This window comes from Dermacentor variabilis, chromosome 7 (genome assembly GCF_050947875.1).
Source record: "Dermacentor variabilis isolate Ectoservices chromosome 7, ASM5094787v1, whole genome shotgun sequence".
Taxonomy (NCBI): Eukaryota; Metazoa; Arthropoda; class Arachnida; order Ixodida; family Ixodidae; genus Dermacentor; species Dermacentor variabilis.
The window spans coordinates 82664904-82683923 of NC_134574.1; the positions used below are offsets into that span (position 1 = coordinate 82664904).

Sequence of the window (19020 nt, forward strand, 5' to 3'; positions counted from 1 at the left end):
TTACTTTAAGGTAATGTATGAACGCCTACATGTGTAAACGTGACTTTGCCCTGTTTAATTGCTGGGCAAACATATTTGTTGTTACCATGAGGCGGAATTGGCTGGCAAACATAGGTGAGCTCTCGACGAATTAAAACGCTGAATTTGCTGCATGCATCAGTTGTTGCGGATATCACAGCTTCGTATCCCGATAATCGAACTGGTTCTGTCATGTTAGACTCACATAAGACAATGACTGGGAACAAGTTAGTATATATATACTGGCAAAAGTCTCGAAGGCGTGACTTTAGTCCTCTTGCGTTCCACTGGATGATTTACGCTGCTTTGACTTTTTCTCGAAAGGATTGGCGATGGTTGGCCATGTCTCTATTCGAGAGACTCAAGCATTGGGCTTAAGGCGCCAAGTACTTTCAATGCACTTTGAGCAGACCTGGTTCCAACGTTCGACAGAATCACTCGAACGGCATCTCTGAGGGGATGCAGCATTTAAATGACTTGACAATCTGCGTAGGGCGTGTCATCAGCGGCAGCAGTAGGCTCCCGAGCGTGCTTGAGAATCTGTGGTTCTGTAGGAACTCGGAAGCGCAGGCCATTCTTCCTGAGAAGAATTCCTTTCAGCTGACTTTCTTGCGCTGTTCAGCACATTTTTGGCCTGATTGGAGAATGGGTGCTGCAATGGAAGGGCCCCTCTCCTTTTGTGTCTCTGCCTTTTTTTGAGGAGGTTCGGTGACGACGACGCCAGATCGTTTCAGCAGCCTCTCTGTGTGTCGAATTGTCCCGAACCATTTGGTTGAGAACAGCGACCTTTTTCTTTATGTGAGGGCATTCGCTAGACGAGGCAGCATGGCAACCATTACAGTAGCCCGGCACGTGTCCTCCGCGTGAATTCCAGCACACCGGGAACACAGTAAGGAGTTCGGACAGGCCCTTTTGACATGTCCAAGCCTAAAGCACTGATAGAATTGAAGAGGCTTTTGTATGAAGAGCCAAAGAAGTGTCGGAAGTGACCGACTTTGACGTGAGACGGTAGACGATCTTCTTTGAAGATCATTTTGACGCAGCGCGAAGTTCCAAGGCGGCTCACACGCGTGAGGACAACACCCTAACTTGGTGGTTTGGCGAAGATAGGCAAGTCCGCGTTGGGAATGGCGACATTAATGTCATAAATTATACTTGCTATAGATGCATCGTCCACCGGGATATAGGAACGCACTTTGATTCATCCTAGCTCCGAGATTTACTTTTCGAGAGCACTGCCGTTGGAAACATCGATTGCGAGGACATTTTTGCATGTGTTTATCCTGATATCCTTGATTTCATTCGGTACGACCCCTTCCAAGAAAACAGCAATCGGAGGTTGCTTGAGGCTTCCTCATGTACGAACACGACGGCGTGAGGCCAGGCTTCGGAGTCCCCGTGCTCGTTTGCATTGATGTATTCGCGTTGACAATCCTCCTTCTGTCCCTCTTTCTGCGGGAAGAGATGAAGCTATCATCCGATGAGTATTCATCCGACAAGGTGTACAGCTCAGTGTCCTCGGTGTCACTGATCACGCTTCCTCTCTTCCTTGTGAAGGACAGCCTTGATGACCTCTGGCCAGGAGGGCCTCTGGAAGGCTCCGCGTACACGGCCGCCAAGACCGGGAGCAGAGGCACCAGGAAATTTGGAAGAGTTCGCCAGAAACCAGACAACACAGATAGAAGCGTTCTACAAAGAAGACCCTTCATCGTGTTACCAAATTGCATGGCGAGTTTTCGTCGAGATCGCTCATCAGTAGATAGTGTTGTTGATCCCTCTACGTATGTCCAGCATCAACAGTGACGCAAAAGATTATCTGTAGCTTTGTTCTTGGATGTCAAGGGGGCATAAGATGGAGGTGGTCACGTTTTCCAATGAATTTCTCATTATCTTTTTCTGAGATCGTTCTTTGCGTGTGCAGGCGATGGTGAAACCGCGCGACAATACACATATTGAGGTGTTCCTCAAGGCAGTGTATTAAGCCTGACCCTATTCAAACTCGCGCTCATTGGTCTCGTTGATCATCTGTCAGCAGGGATGAAGGTATCAATGTACGCAGATGACATATGTCTATGTACTTCAGGTGTGACACGTCCCCAGATGCCTGCAAGACTGCAAAAAGCTGCAACTTTGACAGCTATATACCTCCTCAATCAAGGTCTTGAAATCTCCTCAGAAAAATGTGCACTGAAGGCATTCACACACAAACCAATGACACCCTACGCCATGTCAATAAATGGCTAGACAATTTCGTATGAGAAGACTCACAGATTTCTTGGCATAATCATTGATAGAGACTCTCAAGGAGCCCCCACGTGACCTACTCGAAACAGCGTCTGACGGCAATCTCCCAGGTTTTCAAGTTTCTGGGCTGAAAGACATGGGGAATGTCACTGCATGCAATGTTGGAATTGTACAGGACTCTTTTTCTGGACTTCTTCAGATACAGTTTGCCAAAATGCACATAGACAGTAACGACTATTGCGATCGCGCGGGACCAACCCATACAAACCCACATTGCGGTGGAAGGGCTTAGAGTGCACATAAGGCACTTTTTCCGTGCCCATTCCCATCATTTGGTAATACTACCGTCAGAAAGTCCGCTGCTATCATTTTGTACTACGATTTTGGATTATTACACTTGCATTCCATCAGGCTTCACCCCCGCAACTAAGCCACCGATTCCTCCGTGGTGTTTGGTTCGACCTGCAGGGCACCTCACCGTACCAGGAATCAGGAAAAAGTCCGAGGTGTCATCACCTGATCCCAAACAACTAACTGTGCTCCTTTTGCAGGAGAGGTACGCCGACCATGTAAATATTTATACTGATAGATCGGCCCCTCCCCAGTGCTCCTCTGGAGCCGTGGTTTGCCCAGCGAAAGCCACCACCATCAGTTTCAAGACATGTCACACAACGACACCGATGGCTGCGCAACTTGCAGCTCTTAGCGCTGCACTTCATCTCGTCAGCCAAGAACAACCTCGAAGATGACCAATACTCAGCGACTCGAAGGCAGCACGGCAGTCTTTGCTGTCAGCCCTACGGTGTGGACCAACCGAACAAGTGGTATTGGAGATTAGAGAAATAATATATACCTTGACTGAGAAAGGACATCACGTGACATTTCAGTGGCTTCCAAGTCACTGAGGCGGCATAGAGAACGAGCACACCGACAACGCTGCTCGGTCGGCCCTTCAAGGCGGCCAAGAGCAGCCATTATGAAAGACAGATGCCGCTAGGAAACTTCGAATGCTGATCCATGATATCACGTTCTCCTTGTGGAACGCAGGACATTTTCAAAATAACCGGATGCTCAACCTTGATTCCTCTCTACACCTTTGGATTCTAGCTGGACTCTGCTGTCGCGAAGCTAGCCGCCTTTGACGTATATGGCTAGGGGTGGCTTTACCAAATCTTTCGCTTTCCGAATAGGATGGGCCTACGACGCCTAAGGTGATGACTGTGGTAACGAGGAGACTCTTCAACACATCTGTGACTGACTTCGCTATAATTTACAAATTTACAGAGACGATCGCTCGACATCGCGGCAGCGCGCTTTCAACGAAGACCTCTAACAGAGGAACTTTATTTTAAAATGCCGCCATCACAAGGGGGGGGGGCATCGCAGCAGAGGGCGACGAGGACGCTGTTGCAGTTTTTAAATGCAACAGAATTGGACAAGCGGCTGTAGCCTGAATAGATATTTAGAGTGCTCCAAGTCCTACTGTAATGTGGGGGGACAGTAGGCGGTATGTATGTACCGCGCTTGTATGTCTATGCTTCTTTTTTATCTCTACTTTGTTATAACTTTACCTCCAACTCCCCTCTCTCCCCAGCGTAGGGAAGCAAAGCGGATTTTCCCCTCTTGTTCACCTCCCTGCCTTTCCCCTTTCCTCTGTCTCTCTCTCTCTCCTAGAGACTGGCGTTTTCGTTCATCAACTGTGCGATCCTGGGATCGTGTGCCCGCTCGCTCTCCTGTGTGGGGGCGTGTTTCCTCCGGCCTGTCGGCTTCGTCTGTTTCACTTTGTCGGCCCAGGTGGGACCTCCTGGGATGCGCACCTCGGATATGGAACGAGCGGGAGCGGGAGCGCGTTCTAATGCGGAAAAGCCCGCGCGAGCGGAAGCGCCCCCTCGAAGAACTACTTTTCCGTAGCGCTGACGTCAGTGCCTGGCTCAGCTCGTGTGCCGCGTTGGCGCCCTTCTTGGCGCCGCTGTGGGGTAGCGTTGGGTCGGAAAATTGAACCAGGCCGCGCCGGTAACACCCATGTGTGGTCGAATTTCAAAAACGGGCCAGTAAGGACAGTAAGGCCAGCCCCAGCAAGTCAAAATTAACTGGACTACGGATGTCCCATTGTGACATTGTGGATTCCTCGCCCGTAAAACTTCATAACTAAACTTTCCTCTAATAGTGCTCGTCCTTGGTAAATTAGCCTTAGTCTTATTCATGCCGTTTCGTTTCAGCATCGATCACTGCTGCTAAGAAACTAAATACTTACACGAAAAAGTGACGTTATATAAATCTACGAAATACGACTCCGCGTATTTTAGTAGGAATGTAACACGTGAGGTTTGCGTTATTACGGAACTGTACAAACTCATTTATGTCCTTGTTGCCTTCATCGCCACACAGCAAAATATGGTGACCCACAATCTTCGCAGTGTCAGTGTCAGTAGTTTCAAGATCATGATAATACAATATTTCATAAGATCTCCCAGTGGTCTTGGATAGAAAGACTTCTGTATCTATTTGTGTACTTTTCAGAAGCTGCAGAACAAGCGATCACGCCGGTTGACTAGAACTACGACATTTAAAAAGCATCTTATTCATAAACCACAGCGGTCATTAAAAAATTATGCCAATCAACATTTTTACAAACGTCTAGTGTCCTAGCTAGCTATCAATTGACAGGAATAATTGGAGCTTAGCCAGCTGGACATTATATCGCAATTTTTTAAACATGCGTTAGAAGTCCTCAAGTAGCGATTCATCAATGTAGTTCTTTGCTCAATCGCTGTCGTGATGAAGTGCGCAACAAAAAAGCTACCAAGCTTGTTCCGGCGTAAGCTGGAAAATGCTAACCAGGGGCGCCTATAACGTAAACCTGTTCCAAACATTTCTATTTTAATCCTGCAATCAGCCCTCCGCGATTAGTCAAAAACTTCTTTGGATCACCCACGCTCCAGCTGTCCATCACGCGACGTCAGGAAAACAGCGATAGCTCCCATCTGATGTGACGTGCGCACACTGATTATGCATGATTTCACCAAACCAAAAAGAAATATTGTTTCTGATTCGACACCTCTTCGCCATTAGCGCTCAGGTATTGGGCAAAAATTATCGGACTGCACCCACTTCACCTGCCTGTCACGTGACGTTGCAAAACTGCAAGAACTCACCGCGTCTAAATGACGTGTACGCTTCAACGATGCATTATTATGCCGAACAAAAGTGAATTGTCTTCTGGGGCGCTCTAACGTAAAACTATTCCAAGGCTTTCTATTCCAATCCTGCAATCAGCCCACCGCGATAGGGCAAAATTCTTTTGGACCACCCCCACTTCACCTGTCTGTCACGCGACGTCACGAAAACTGCGATAGTTCCCCATCTGATATGACGTGCAGCCACTGATTATGTATAACTTGACAGAACAAAAAAATAGTTATTTCTGATTCGACGCTTTTTGCCATTAGCACTCGGCTCTTGGTCAAAAGTTTTCGGGCTGCGCCCACTTCACCTGCCTCTCACGCGAGGTCACAAAACCACAATAACTTAATGCGTCAAAGTAACGCGTACGCGTCAAAGATGCATTAATATACCGAAAAAAACTGAATTTTCTTCTGAGTAGCCGCAGGCTGCCCCATTCCGAAAGAAATAAAAGATGGCTGCCCGATCGCTCCGGCACTAGCTACTCGCCCCTACCAAAGAGCGTAGGTTTACTTGCGTGTAATAAAACTTTTGGCGTGGCCATGTAACGTTTTCGAGAACATTCCACGCGTTTACAGCCTGGTTCTGCCAACTATTCTTCGCTGAGAATCCGCTTTAGCGTCATTCTGAAGCTTCCGTTGCATGCCGCCGTGATTGTCGACGACTCACCGCAAGCTAAGAAAGAGAAAGGAGACCAATCGCAGACGCCGGCACCACACTCTTCCTCCGGTTATCGACATTCAGTGCAGTGGCTCGGCCCAATTTAATCCGTCTCCACTTAAGCATGCTCCTCGCCTCTTCTCGGCCAATTAGATAAGACAAGCAAACAAAAGTGACCTCCTATGAACAAAGAGAGCATCTGATTGGTCTGTTCAGAGAACCCTGTACGTGACCACCCGATGCTTGCGTCGGCGGCTACGCGAATTTGACGTCCGTGGATTGGAATGAAAAGATTTTGGAATAATGTTACATCATAGGGCCCCAGAATTCCTAAATCCCGTTCACGATGCCTGAAGCAGGATCAGAGCTGGAAAATAATTGTGTTCTTGAAACTCCATTCGAGCTGCAGGGGAAGGCTTGCAAGTTGGCATCCCAAGCCCACCATTACCCTGTGGATGCTCATAGTGAGCTTTATTTACACCAGTGTCGGTTTAGCCGTACACTCCATCTTGCCCATTGGACCATAATGCGCAATGCATTTTGCTCCTATAACTGCAAAACACAATTAGGTCGATTGATTCTGCAGAGCACCCCAGTGATTCACTTGTAGATAAAGAAGGCATCCTCATTTTACAACATTTTGAGACTTATTGAAACCACCTTTAAGGCTATGTATGCATGGTATCACAGCCCACATTACATTATAGGGTTTTACATGCCAAAACCACTTTCTGATTATGAGGCACGCCGTATTGGAGGACTTCGGAAATTTCGACCACCTGGGGGTCTTTAACGTGCACCTAAATCTAAGTACACGGGTGTTTTCGCCTTTCGCCCCCATCGAAATGCGTCCGCCATGGCTGGGATTCGATCCCGCGACCTAGTGCTCAGCAGCCCAACACCATAGCCACTGAGCAACAACGGCGGGTTATCACTACCCAGATTAATGCTACAGAGTCATTTGCACAGAAGATTTCTAGCGCTTTTATTGGTAATATTCAAACGAATGATTTCGCAGTTCTTATTCGAAAGGTTTTGGATGCATGTTTGAAACAACCAAGGGGATCTTACTTCATGTACAGCTAGACAGCACCATTCAGGGCTATTTCATACCTATCGTTATTGACAAGGTTATGTAGTGATGAGCACTCGATACCAATGAGCTATCGTCAGTGACGTTAGAAAGGTAAACGCTCTAATCTTACTTGCCTTTTGGAGGCACATTGGTGACATTTCAAGATCAATTTCACAACACCACTGTCACACTTTATTCTCTAGAAGTATTTCAGGTCTGCTCGGCGAGTAGTCTTCTTATAAAGAGTAACGTGCTTCAACTTCTGTTCGCCGAATACTTTGACGCTGTTGATCGCATCCACCGGAAACTTTGCAGCCGGAAAACTTCAACATCTTGATTGATGTTGATATTGACTTCCAAGTAAGATGTGGACAGAAAAGAACCATCGTAGAACTTCATAGCGACTTTACTAGAGCCAAAATTACACAGCTAAACTAGCAGGTCTTTTGCCTTAAGCGAAGTACTGCGTCCGCTGTTTGCCAAAATTTTATCCCATTTACATGCTTTATATATGGAATAATTTTAGCTCCTGTTGTCGGTGACCTTTTAGTAACCTCAAGCCAAAATCCAGAGTCGTTACCCGGACAAGTAGCGAGAACAAAACGATATCATCCGGGAAACCAGCCAAAACTTAAGAAAATGCAGTATCCGGCCTTTAAGCTTTCGCACATGGCCGCATTACATAAGCCAGTTACTGCTCATACAAGTTACAAAAATATTGATTCTGAGTTCTTCCTAATCTTTTTTCACAATATCACTCAATGTGCCACTTACTGTAGCTAAAGTTGTATTTGTTGTTTCCAGTAGCGACGTTCAAAATGTAGATACAAGGCACCAAATACTTCACTGCCATCTTTTGGCATTGAGAAAGAGTTAGCAGCGCTCTTTATTACGGCAGTGGTGCTTGAGTTCAGCGGCGCGGTTTTCGCATCGGCTGAAGAGACGGGGCCACGCTGCGTTATCTCCATAAAATAAAATAAGTAAAAGCGCCTCCTTCAGGCATTTTCATTCTTCAAGCTCGGCAGCGTCCATATGTGCCAATGCATAGTATGGCGCGCGCTGTAGTGTGCTAGGGCGTGCTGCTGGGAACGTGCACTACACCCATTTTAAGATCATGACAAGTATCAACTCCAACCAGTCTGCTGGGTCGGTTGCCTTTTCATGCTTACAACTACTCTCGATTACGGGAGTGCCAGCAATTTTTTTTATTTGTCTGCCGATGTGATCACCATAATCCCCCCAATCTGTGGTCACTCAGTGGAACACGTAGCTTACTAACAACGAAAGCAACACCAACACCGACAACTTGCCACTTAAAGTTAGTGGCCTTCTCGGGCTATCAGTAGAGTTAGGTTCTTGAAACAAACCGCTATTGTTGCGGCTCTATTTTTTGATTTCGCGTGCTGCCAGTAAAGCGTTCTCAGCGTGCACGATATAGCACGCTGAGAACGACTAAATTTGAGGCTTTACGACTCATGAACAACTTTCTCTTCGTAACTTAAGGCATTAATTAGATAATTTAGCAGTTTAGTAATGATTCTTCTATATTTACGAAATGATCCCGCTAGGAGAAAAGGACATGTAACCGAAAAATATAGGTCGGATAAATGCATGTTGTTGCAATTTTTCGGAGCTTTTTTTCAGAACAGCTTGGCATAAATATTAAGGAAGACTAAATCTTTTCCCTACGGAAATACAATGCAGCATTTCAGCAGCTCAGCTATTATCGCTTGTTTGACAAATAAAGCAAGTGCAATATGACAATGATTGGCATGGAATACCAATCGACAACTACGGAAACTGTTTGGAATTGATCGCCAGAACTGCAGAGAGATAATCACCAATGATAGCTTTCTGATAGCACGGTATTAGGTATTGATGCTCTTGGGCACATATGTGGGCGCCAGTAATACCACTATAAATCTAATGTTTAAGTAATGCTACTTGAGCTATGATTTCGAGCTAAAAGCGAACCATCGAAGGCGAGTTCATCCAGCTAACAGCTGACCAAATTATAGTTCTCTGAGTATAGCGCTAGCTCTACAAACTCACAAATGAATTTCTCCCTAACTCCTGGTTCTTCTAGGCGCCCGCGTTGGATATTATAACGCAGAAGACAGGACGGCACACAGGTGCCATCCTCGGGCGATCGCTGATGAGCATGGCTAAGTCACATACGGTAGCTTACATACGCATTCACACCCCTATACGTCTTTCTGAAAACGGACAGGCGGCAATTGCTAACGTGTCCCGATCTTGCTACTGATTGCGATCTTGCTACTGCTGCTTGTCGATGAATGGCACCTTTGCCAAGTGTTAACTCAAAATGTTTACCTTAGGCTCACTGTGGAAAGAGGGAAAAGAAAGAAAAGGACGATATGCAAGTCGCTGCAATTAGTGGCACCCCAGGCAGGAAGAAGTAATAACGCCAGCGATGAAATATGCATACTAATTTTATAAGTCTATTCACAATAAGTCATTTCAAATATATATTTCGGAATGTATTTGTTCGTGGGCTACACCACTCAGTACAATTTTGTAGTCACCTTTCAGTAAGCAGTATCAGGAGCCGTATCATAGAACTCATACAGTATTATTAACCCTTCCCAAAGCATGAAGCTCACTTGATCAAGACAAACTAGGTATATGTAAAGAAGATCTACGTTACCTTGCGGAAGTCGTTTTTTTTCCCATAACCGAGAACGGGTAACTGACATTCCAATGTGATGAAATAGATAGGAAATAAAGATGCAAAAATGAACTTTTTGTCTGTCATGCTTCCCTCCAATAGCAGCATGTGAAATAGTATGAGGCCTACAGGGGCAACCAAATGAGGAATCTCTCTCTCTCTCTCTCTCTCTCTCTCTCACTATATATATATATATATATATATATATATATATATATATATATATATATATATATATATATATATGACAATTCGTAGCACAATAATCTGGAGCGGTCATATTTTACTTGTCTCTACCTTGTGCTTTGTTCTGTAGAAGCAACTTCGCGCACTGGTCACATGATCCGCCTCAGGTAAAAATAAGATGAGAAAATAAAGGTATCCTTTGTTCAATTTTCTGAAAAACAAAATGTGGTGCATTCTATTAGAGTATATTCCTCGCATTTGGACAAAAGAAACGTTCTCTCGAGCCGACGTCTTCCAGGCTTGAAGCAAAGCTTGCAAGACAGAAAGGTCGTGCAGTTGTCCCTAAACTTAATGCGCTAGGAAAAAAAAGCACAATAACGCTGTCAGCTATCCAACACGTAGCTAAGCTACAGTTGTGCACAAAGGGAGAAGTTGAAAGAGTCACAGTGCGAAAATAGCGAAGAAAATGTTGTTCAGGAGACTGGCTTGGCATAAAAAAAGCGGTGCAATTGGATGTTAACTGAAGTGGACAATGCATGCCGCACATAAATATACCTTAGCGATCTGCACTTCCTCGTCTCAAAATCAACAAACTTGGTTTCATAATGCCAAGTTCGTAGCTTCAAGCAACACCTTGCACAGTTTGTGGTGAACTGTAACAAGTTTGGCTCTCTTGCTTTTCAGGATGCATTCATGTACTAACATTAGGAGAGCAATATATTTCTATACCGTGCAAAGTGAGTCGGTGACATCTAATGCATGCTGTGACGTAGGAACTACATATTTGCATTTACATGAACAAGCGTTTAATGAAGTGTATAAATAACCGTTATTATTTCGATTTTTCTAAAATATAGCACATATAGGAGAACTACGACCGGAAATTGCTTAAAGATAAAATTACTCAATGTTTCTTCACCAATATTGCATTATCTGTTCTTAAACCGGCGAGGTACTTAAGGAGCCATGGCGTTGCGCCGTTCAGCTTGTGATCGCAGGCGCAGCTCTGTGCCGCAGCGGCCGTAGATAAATGGGTGCCAAATTCGGAAAAGACTCCTGCACATACATTGTGTTGTAGGGTAAAAAAATCCTCAGCGCTTAGAATTATTCCAGTGTCTGTATAGTGAAGCAATGCGTTGCGACTTGCAACGATACCACAGTGTTGGCACGCGTTATTCAGGCACATATATAATTTTCTTTTCACCTCGTGTTTAGCATCACAGAATAGGCGCAAAAAACGCAATGAACAAAGCCGAGAGCTTGACCCACATATATAAATTGCGATTACCTGTACTTGACCAGAAGCGGTCGAAGAAAAGTTGGCCCAAGCAGAAGCTGACCCTTCGACATTGGAATTTATTAGTCTTCATGTCGAAGAAAAATTCTTAGTAGCAAAGATCAGAAGTCCTTTGTAGCAGCCTTCGTTCCTGCAACTGCTGATAAAGTGCTGCAACTGCTCAGCAAACACATCTAGCAATTCTGGACACCTACCAACTTCAGGCACTACGCGTCAGCGGCGCGAAGATAGCGCTCCCTCAGTTAAAGGAGTGCATTTTTCGCGAATAATTCAAACTACAAGTTCCATATTGAAAAAGTCAGATGAGAGACAGATTCATGAAGACAAGCAACACGACTCAAATGCAGTGAATGTGGTGTGTAATGCTAAAGTTTTCTTCAGGAGCGGTTAAAGCTTGAGCTAGGGAAGCCTCTGGAATTGACGAACACTTGTAATTGATTTGCGAGACAAAGTTGCTCATATAAAACTACGGCTCCAACTATATGTCTATTGCATGTTTATGCAGTCCGAAGACTCAGGTTTTGATTCATGCCCAGATTGACTTTCTGCACATGGCGTAACATTGTTCCCAAAAGCAATTTATGAAACAGAGTCATCCAAACTTATGTGTCATAAAACCCAATCGTATGATTGCGGATTCTTTAGAAGCCGTGCTGAGTGATTTATTCGCACGCACCCATCGTCACACGCCATGTCAGCTGCGGTTGAATACCGTACTCCGAGATATTTTTTAAGCCACATAGGAGTTAGTTGCACACTCTCCCACCCCATGGCAGAAACACAGAACTGAAGATTTGGTTTAGGTTTTGGTATTTCAGTGCAGCGTTCACATGTAATTTTATGTTGTTCACTCCTAAAACGTAGCAATGTGTCGCTCGTTGGTTAAATCATATCCGCTAACTACGGTGTGCACCTGTCTTATCCTGAAGTAATACTTGCTTGCTGTTGAAAAACAAAATCAGAGAATTACCAGTCCCGCATCTGTGTTAATATTGCTATGATAGCTTATACGCTACTCATTTATAACCAGCTTTTCCGAAGTGCAATATAGCTGAAGCAGGACATTATAGCGTTATTTCATAGAGCGTCATTCCAGTTTGAGTATTTCGAAGCACTCTCGACTCCTCAGGCAGGACAGTGTGGGAGCCACAGCTGTCTAGAGTCGCGCAAGCACTTGCGGAAGTTTTCCGCAGGCACGCAGGTGTACAGTCACGCGCAATATGATCTGCAGCACAGGTGGCCGTGGTCGAAGGGCTCCAAGACAGCGCAGACACAGGACAAATTAGACCTAAGCACACCTTCAATTAGTGGTAGTTACTAAACCGCAATTTCGCATGTCAGAGCCATCCCGCAGCCCTGGAGCCCCTTCAGCCACGAACAAGGGTGCTCGCTCTACATATCCTTATGCGGGAACATATTGCGGAGCTGTGTTTCTTGGTTGCTGCCACGACTAATAAGCACAAGAATCAGCTGGGTAAAATTTAGTATGCGGCCTAGAAGAACAAAACGGCTGTTTTTATTGCGTTCCTCCGGGCGGCGGCTTTTCTCTTACTGTCGCCTCAACCTCAGTAGGCACAGAGGGTGCTCTGTGCCGGTACCTGGTGAGATCATGAAATATCGGCCACCACAGCATGGTGGCAATTATATCGTCAGTGTAGTCTTTGCATGAACCTTTGACACAACGGAACACAGTGGCAAAGACGTGTTTACAGGTTTTTTCCTGAACCGCAAAAGAAATTTTCTGTGAATGCTCTATGACAAAAACATCTTTAAAAAAAACTGGTATTTTCGGTTCTTCTTGATCTCTAGCTTATAAATCGAATCAAACTTAAAATGTAACCGTTTTAATTATTGTATCTACCTAAAAAATGTAACATAAAAGATAAGAGCTTTTTCATTTCATACACACTGTTTTTTTGCATGTACAACGCACGCCGCGCTGTTTTCAGTACTGCTTTGACGCCTTTTGCCATAATCAATATGGCTGCTCTTGATTCAACGCATGTCGGCAATGCTCCGTTCCTGCTATCGAAAATCTTAAGAGGTGAGTGGTCTTCTTTCATGTACATTACAAAGAGTGCACGACGTATTCCTTTACGCAACATTTTCCCCATGCTTATGACATAGAACGGGGCTACGATGTGGCCCACAAAGAAAATTCAGGTTGACTGCGACAAAACTTGGCAATCACGTTTTTCAGTGCATGCTGCGCTTTGCGAAGTCACGTCGGATTTGAGCATTAAATTTAGCTTTAGTCTTTTGTTATAGCACACGCAAGGACTAGCCAGTGGGCTTGAGAAAAGTATTATTGTCTATTCTTGCCTTTTTGGAATGTACTTGGTTTTACTGTCGCTGGGAGAAAAAAGAAAGCATGCGCGAGCTCTCAACGAAGCTCGCTAAGCGACGTTAGCTCTTAGCTACGATCAACTGTTTAGTTTATTGCAGCGAACGCAAAGTGTGCCTTTTCTTCTGTTGTGTAATATTTTATTTGTTTTGATGCTGGCATATGAACACGCAGCATATGGGGGCACATGGTATCCAGAAATGATTTTGTCTCTTCGTTAGCTGCGGTTCGAGTGTTTCTATGCGTTACCGCCAGGAAGTGATTTTGCCTGGCCATCAACTAAGTCGCTTCGTTTTAAAAACAGTTAGCGGGAACTCTGGACTGCGGGGCTTTGTGTACTGCCCGCGCATTTTAAAAGCGTAGCGCGGAGGTTGCTCGTATCCGAGCCGCGAAGATATGCTGTCGTCCCGCTCGTGGACACGAAGAATTGCTCGCAAGCCTCACTTCCCGACTCTCACAGAGAATAACTAAATGCAGGAATTCTAGACTGCAAAAATAAGAAACAAATGCTCGAAATTTGCATTAATTCAACGGCAGTAAAACATTCACTAAAAAAGCAGCATGTATCACTGTTTGACGCAACTAATAATACAAAGTTAACGCAATGTGTCCACCGCTTTAAATTATCGGGACTATTTTCTACCTTGTGCCATTCTGCTAGACATTGTTACAGAAATAGCTGACGTGTACTTTGTTTGCGACTGCACATTTTGTGATCAAGCGCAAGGGGAACTGACGGAGGCAACGCGGGAGGGACTTGGACTCCGTGAACAGGTGCGTACTTCGCGCGCGCGACCGCGCGAGGTATCTTGAAATTTACACGCAGATGGCTCATGCCTTTGTGCGCGCTCTGTTTTCGCCGCTCTTGCGTTGAACCGATAGATTACACCAAGGTCACTTCGCTCGGGGCTCCTGCTGCGCTTGCTCGTACCAGTGTTCTGACAACGAGTGTCCATGCTCATCAAGTGTGTCGTGTTCCCGTTTGCTTGTGCGCACTCACACCACGCTCGTTAATTCGGTTACTAAGCGAATGTTTCGACGTGTATACTGCCGACAAAACTAGCAACCTTACTTCGTATAGATGTCTACTAATTTGCAGTCGTAAGGGATGCTTCGCCTTTCCAGCGAAAATTGTACTTTTCTTTAGTTCGAAACAGAAAACGTGCATGGAGCATATAGCACCATCCGGCCTATTGATATGAATTGCGTGAAGAAGAGAACTTAATTTGAGCGACATATTGCAATGTTCAGGTTGCTAGTCAAAACAATTCACTGATTAACTTCCTAAATATTCTATTCGAAGCATATGAACAGATTCCGAAATTGAGGCCAAGAAGTAATCAAGTCGTCACATTACTTCTCGACTGATCGGCTTTATTTCCGCCGTTTCAACACGTGCCCTCAAGTGAATAGCAAGGTTAGTTTATAAGAGTTATCAAAAAGGAAGTTATAAGATAATGCGCATATTCGTTTTTGATATCGCGTTCTGACTGGCTACATGGTTTAAAAAAATATGTTTGAGCCATAGTTGCACAAACGATATGTTAATATCGTCATGAATAGGTGGCACGCATAAAAAGAAACAACAAAATGGCGAAGATGGTGGTAGGGTGGTAATTACACTTGTAGCGGAACCGGTGGAGACAATATCTGAGATCTTTTTTTTCCCTTGTCATCACTGACTGTTGTTCCTTTAAAATGAATAAATAGTCATTGTGAACCTGTCGCCTTTTGTATGCTTAACTGTACTTATAAAAGGAAACCACAGACGCCTCAATTAACCTGAGGTTTACACCTTCGCTAGCTTAGTGAATATTGGCAATAATAAAATAAACCTTGTGAGCACAATGTTCTGTATATGCTTCGACACCTTTGAAAGAAACACCGACCGTCAACATGGAATTGTGTGTGCGCCAGCTGTTTGTGTGTGATGTGCGTGTGTGTTTGTAAGGAGGGGGGAGGTCGTGTACAATATGGTCCCATGGTGAGTGCTGTTTGTTTAAAAGCGTATATGGTGCCACTGACCGGCCAGGTACTAAAATTTTACAGTTACCTGAAACGCAGTAGTTGCCTGGCAGGAAGACAGATAATTTGGAAGTGGCCTTCCACACGGCACTCACACACGCAAACACTGCAGGGCTTTCTTGAACACAGTTAAAAAAGTATTGTGCTTCACTGAGTTCTGTACAATCAATATACTGCCATATGTATATCAAAGTACCACTGTTGTTTCAGGTCAGTCGCAGCATGACACCCTGATTGAGGAACCGAGGTACAGCTTCCCCATAAGTTTCCCATAAAGTTCCCCTAAGTTCCTCGATAAGTGTTTCTCCATAATGAGGTGTCTTCAGGATTGAGTTTTAAAGCAAAAGTTTTCGTCAACCTAATGTTGAGACCAATTTGAGTTTTTTTTTTCAGCACCAATATGCTTTGATATATAAGCTGGTTCTCTTGCACTGTGGTGAGAAGTTCGCTGTTTCTATTGTGTTTTCATGTGACCTATTTAGTTGTCAGTTTTTCGTGCTTTAACATAAAACACTTTTCTATTTTTGTACAATTGATTGAAAACTTTATTATGCCACTGAGATGGGGTGCCCGCCTTTTACCCTACACGCAGGTACGGGCTGGAGGACGAAGCAGTCCCCGCAGGTTGAGGATGGTGAGCCTTCACGGCCTCATCGGCCAGGCTGATTGCTGAACGCTGGGCTTCTTCGGCCTCGCTGGAGCACGAAACAAACTGTAGCCTGGTTCTTCCTTGTAGCATCATTTACCACAGTGTCAGTGGTGCCACGCTCTCTTTGTCACGCATGACTCGTATGATTCCATGAAATATCTGGTTCCTTGGTTTACCGAGAAAAAAAAAGACACCCATGGCGGTGGATAGTGGGTCCTGTTCTGAAACCGTGTTATTTTTCATAAAGAAGGTTATTATTTTGTTAAGTGGGAGATAACGGCTTTAAAACAATCTGTTACATCAGTTTGCAGCTTGTGCAAGTTAACGATGTTGGTCAATAGGTATTTGGTACAGTTTTAGAACCAGATTTATGTATTGGAATTACTTTCTCACAGCTCGAGTCATTCGATATTGCTAGTGTTTGTAAAGACCTTGTGTAGATTCGCTGCCTAGTTCACGTTGAAGCGATAGGCGGAATGAAGGTATATTCCCACCCTGCTGTTGCCGTGCTTCCTCCCTGGAGCGTTTTCTTAACGAGGTTCCGCTGCCAACGAGTGAGATGTATTCATGCTTGCTTGTGTGCGCGTGACACATGCTTATTATTTAGTTACTAAGCGAACGCTTACAACCTTACACGGCGGATTCAGGTACATCTTTTCTTCGGATGTATGTCTACTGGCTTACTATCACAATGGCTACTTTGCCTTTCGAGATAAATTTTGACTATGTTTTAGAATTATTTGTATTATTGCGCTGAAGTCAGTGAACACATATGATAGGAAAAACTTTATTAAAATGCCCGCAACTGATGGTTTAACACGTCGTGACGTTTCCCAAGCATCGACCCGGCGTTATGCTCAACTCTGCAATACCCCAGTTAAGCCCGTTCGTTGTGCATCCTGAGGCTTGTGCTTTTCGAGCGCACCCCGGGCCTGCTGGACGGCCCATAGTTCAGTGTTTTTGTATGTAGACTACACTGCACATTGACGTTCGGGTGGGTTTGTCCTGGATTTAGCGTCGGTCGGAAATCTGGCACAATCCCAAATTATAGGCCATTGGTCCGCCAGACTCACTGCACGGACACCGCATACCTCACTCGGATAGAGTTCTGGGTGAAGCACGTGGAGCACTGCCGGGGCGAGGAGTGACCCGGATGTACCTGCCTTAGGATGGCGGCCTCCTCCCGACTGAGTTCCAGGTGGGGAGGTGGCATGGCCCGTCGAGCTAAGGGGTAACACTTCGTAACTTCGCCATAACTGATTACTCGGTCCTTGATTTCGAGCCATCACACGGAACGATCACTCTCGGGGGTGCGAAGGGTAAGCGCACGAACCACCGAATGGGCCCTCTCGTTGTGGTTAGGTGTGCACACTCGCCGGCGTGCCCGGAACCACTTGATACGGATGGTGCTGCCGCGGTCTTGTAGCTGGAGCTTGCCGATGACTGTGGCAGGCGCTCATACTCATCACTTGGAAAAAGTGTGCACGGCGTTTCTCTCGGCCTCGTAGATCGCTAGAGCGATGGCAACCTCCTCAGCATCTGTGGCGTCCATGCACCGCACGCTCGCTGCCGTCGTCTTGGTGCCGCTTTCCGCCGCAACGACCACTGCGGCGAAGCATTCCCGCTTGTATTCCGCTGCTTCCACGTACCGAGCGTGTGGGTTTTGGCCGCGTTGTTCTGTGAGTGCCTTGGCCCACGCCTCACGCCGTTCTTGGTTGTACTCTGGGTGCAACTTCTTCGGGACGGGGCCCACGTGAATATGGGCCGGCGCCTCCTCGTTGATCTCGCACGGTTGCCGGCTGAGAGCTAGAGGGTAGTAAGCCACGGACGTCAGTATACTGCGGCCCGTCTTGGTGCCAGAGAGGCGCTCCGTTTGTGTGACGAGCTGCGCTTCCGCTATTTCTTCTAGGGTGTTATGGATGCCGAGCTGCAGTAGCCGAGCCGTACTTGTGGTCTCCACTAAGCCCAGCGCCGTCTTGTAAGCCCGTCTGATCAGCCTGATGATCTTGATCCTGTCAGTGACCTGCCAGTTAAGGAAGGCCGCAACGTCGGCGATGTGACTGATCACGAACAACTGGACAAGGCGCACGAGAGTGTCCTCACGCATGCCCGCCCGTCGTTTCGGGATTCGGTGTATGAGCCGGATGGCGTCTATTGCCTTGGTGGTATGATTGTTGATGGTCTCGTCGTTCTGGCCGCTCTTGTTTAGTAGCAGACCCAGGACCCTGATTTTTGAAACATCGGGGATGCGTTGCCCGATACAGTAACGATCTTGAAGTGATTGTACTCCCGAGGGGGAGCGCGTTTCCGCCCCGTTCATAGCGGTGTGAGGACGAACAGCTCGGATTTGGCCGGCGAGCACAATAGGCCGCTGGCGTCAAAGTGCTGCTCCATGGCGATAACCACCACTTGAAGCTGTTGCTTGATGCTGGCGTCGGAGCCGCCGGCCGCCCACAGGGTAATGTCGTTCGCGTAGATCGTATGCCAAACACCGGTCCCCAATACTGCCCTCGCTACGCCGATCGTGACTAGGTTGAAGAACAACGGCGAGATGACCGAACCCTGCGGGTCACTCGTGGTGGCGAGCTGGCATTCGGGGAGCTTGAGGTCTCCGGCTTGCCCTTCCTCCGTGCGGTTGGTCAAGAAGTGT

At 46.0% G+C, this 19020-nt stretch overlaps 1 long non-coding RNA gene across 1 annotated transcript in view; it reads right to left on the reverse strand.

The window, feature by feature from the left end:
* The window catches only part of LOC142586883 (uncharacterized), a 63302-nt gene extending 53307 nt beyond the window's left edge, over positions 1-9995 (reverse strand). Inside the window, exon 1 of the long non-coding RNA XR_012829278.1 lies at positions 9849-9995. This is a non-coding gene — a long non-coding RNA (uncharacterized LOC142586883). The remainder of the gene's footprint in view (positions 1-9848) is intronic.
* Between the last annotated feature and the right edge of the window lie 9025 nt (positions 9996-19020).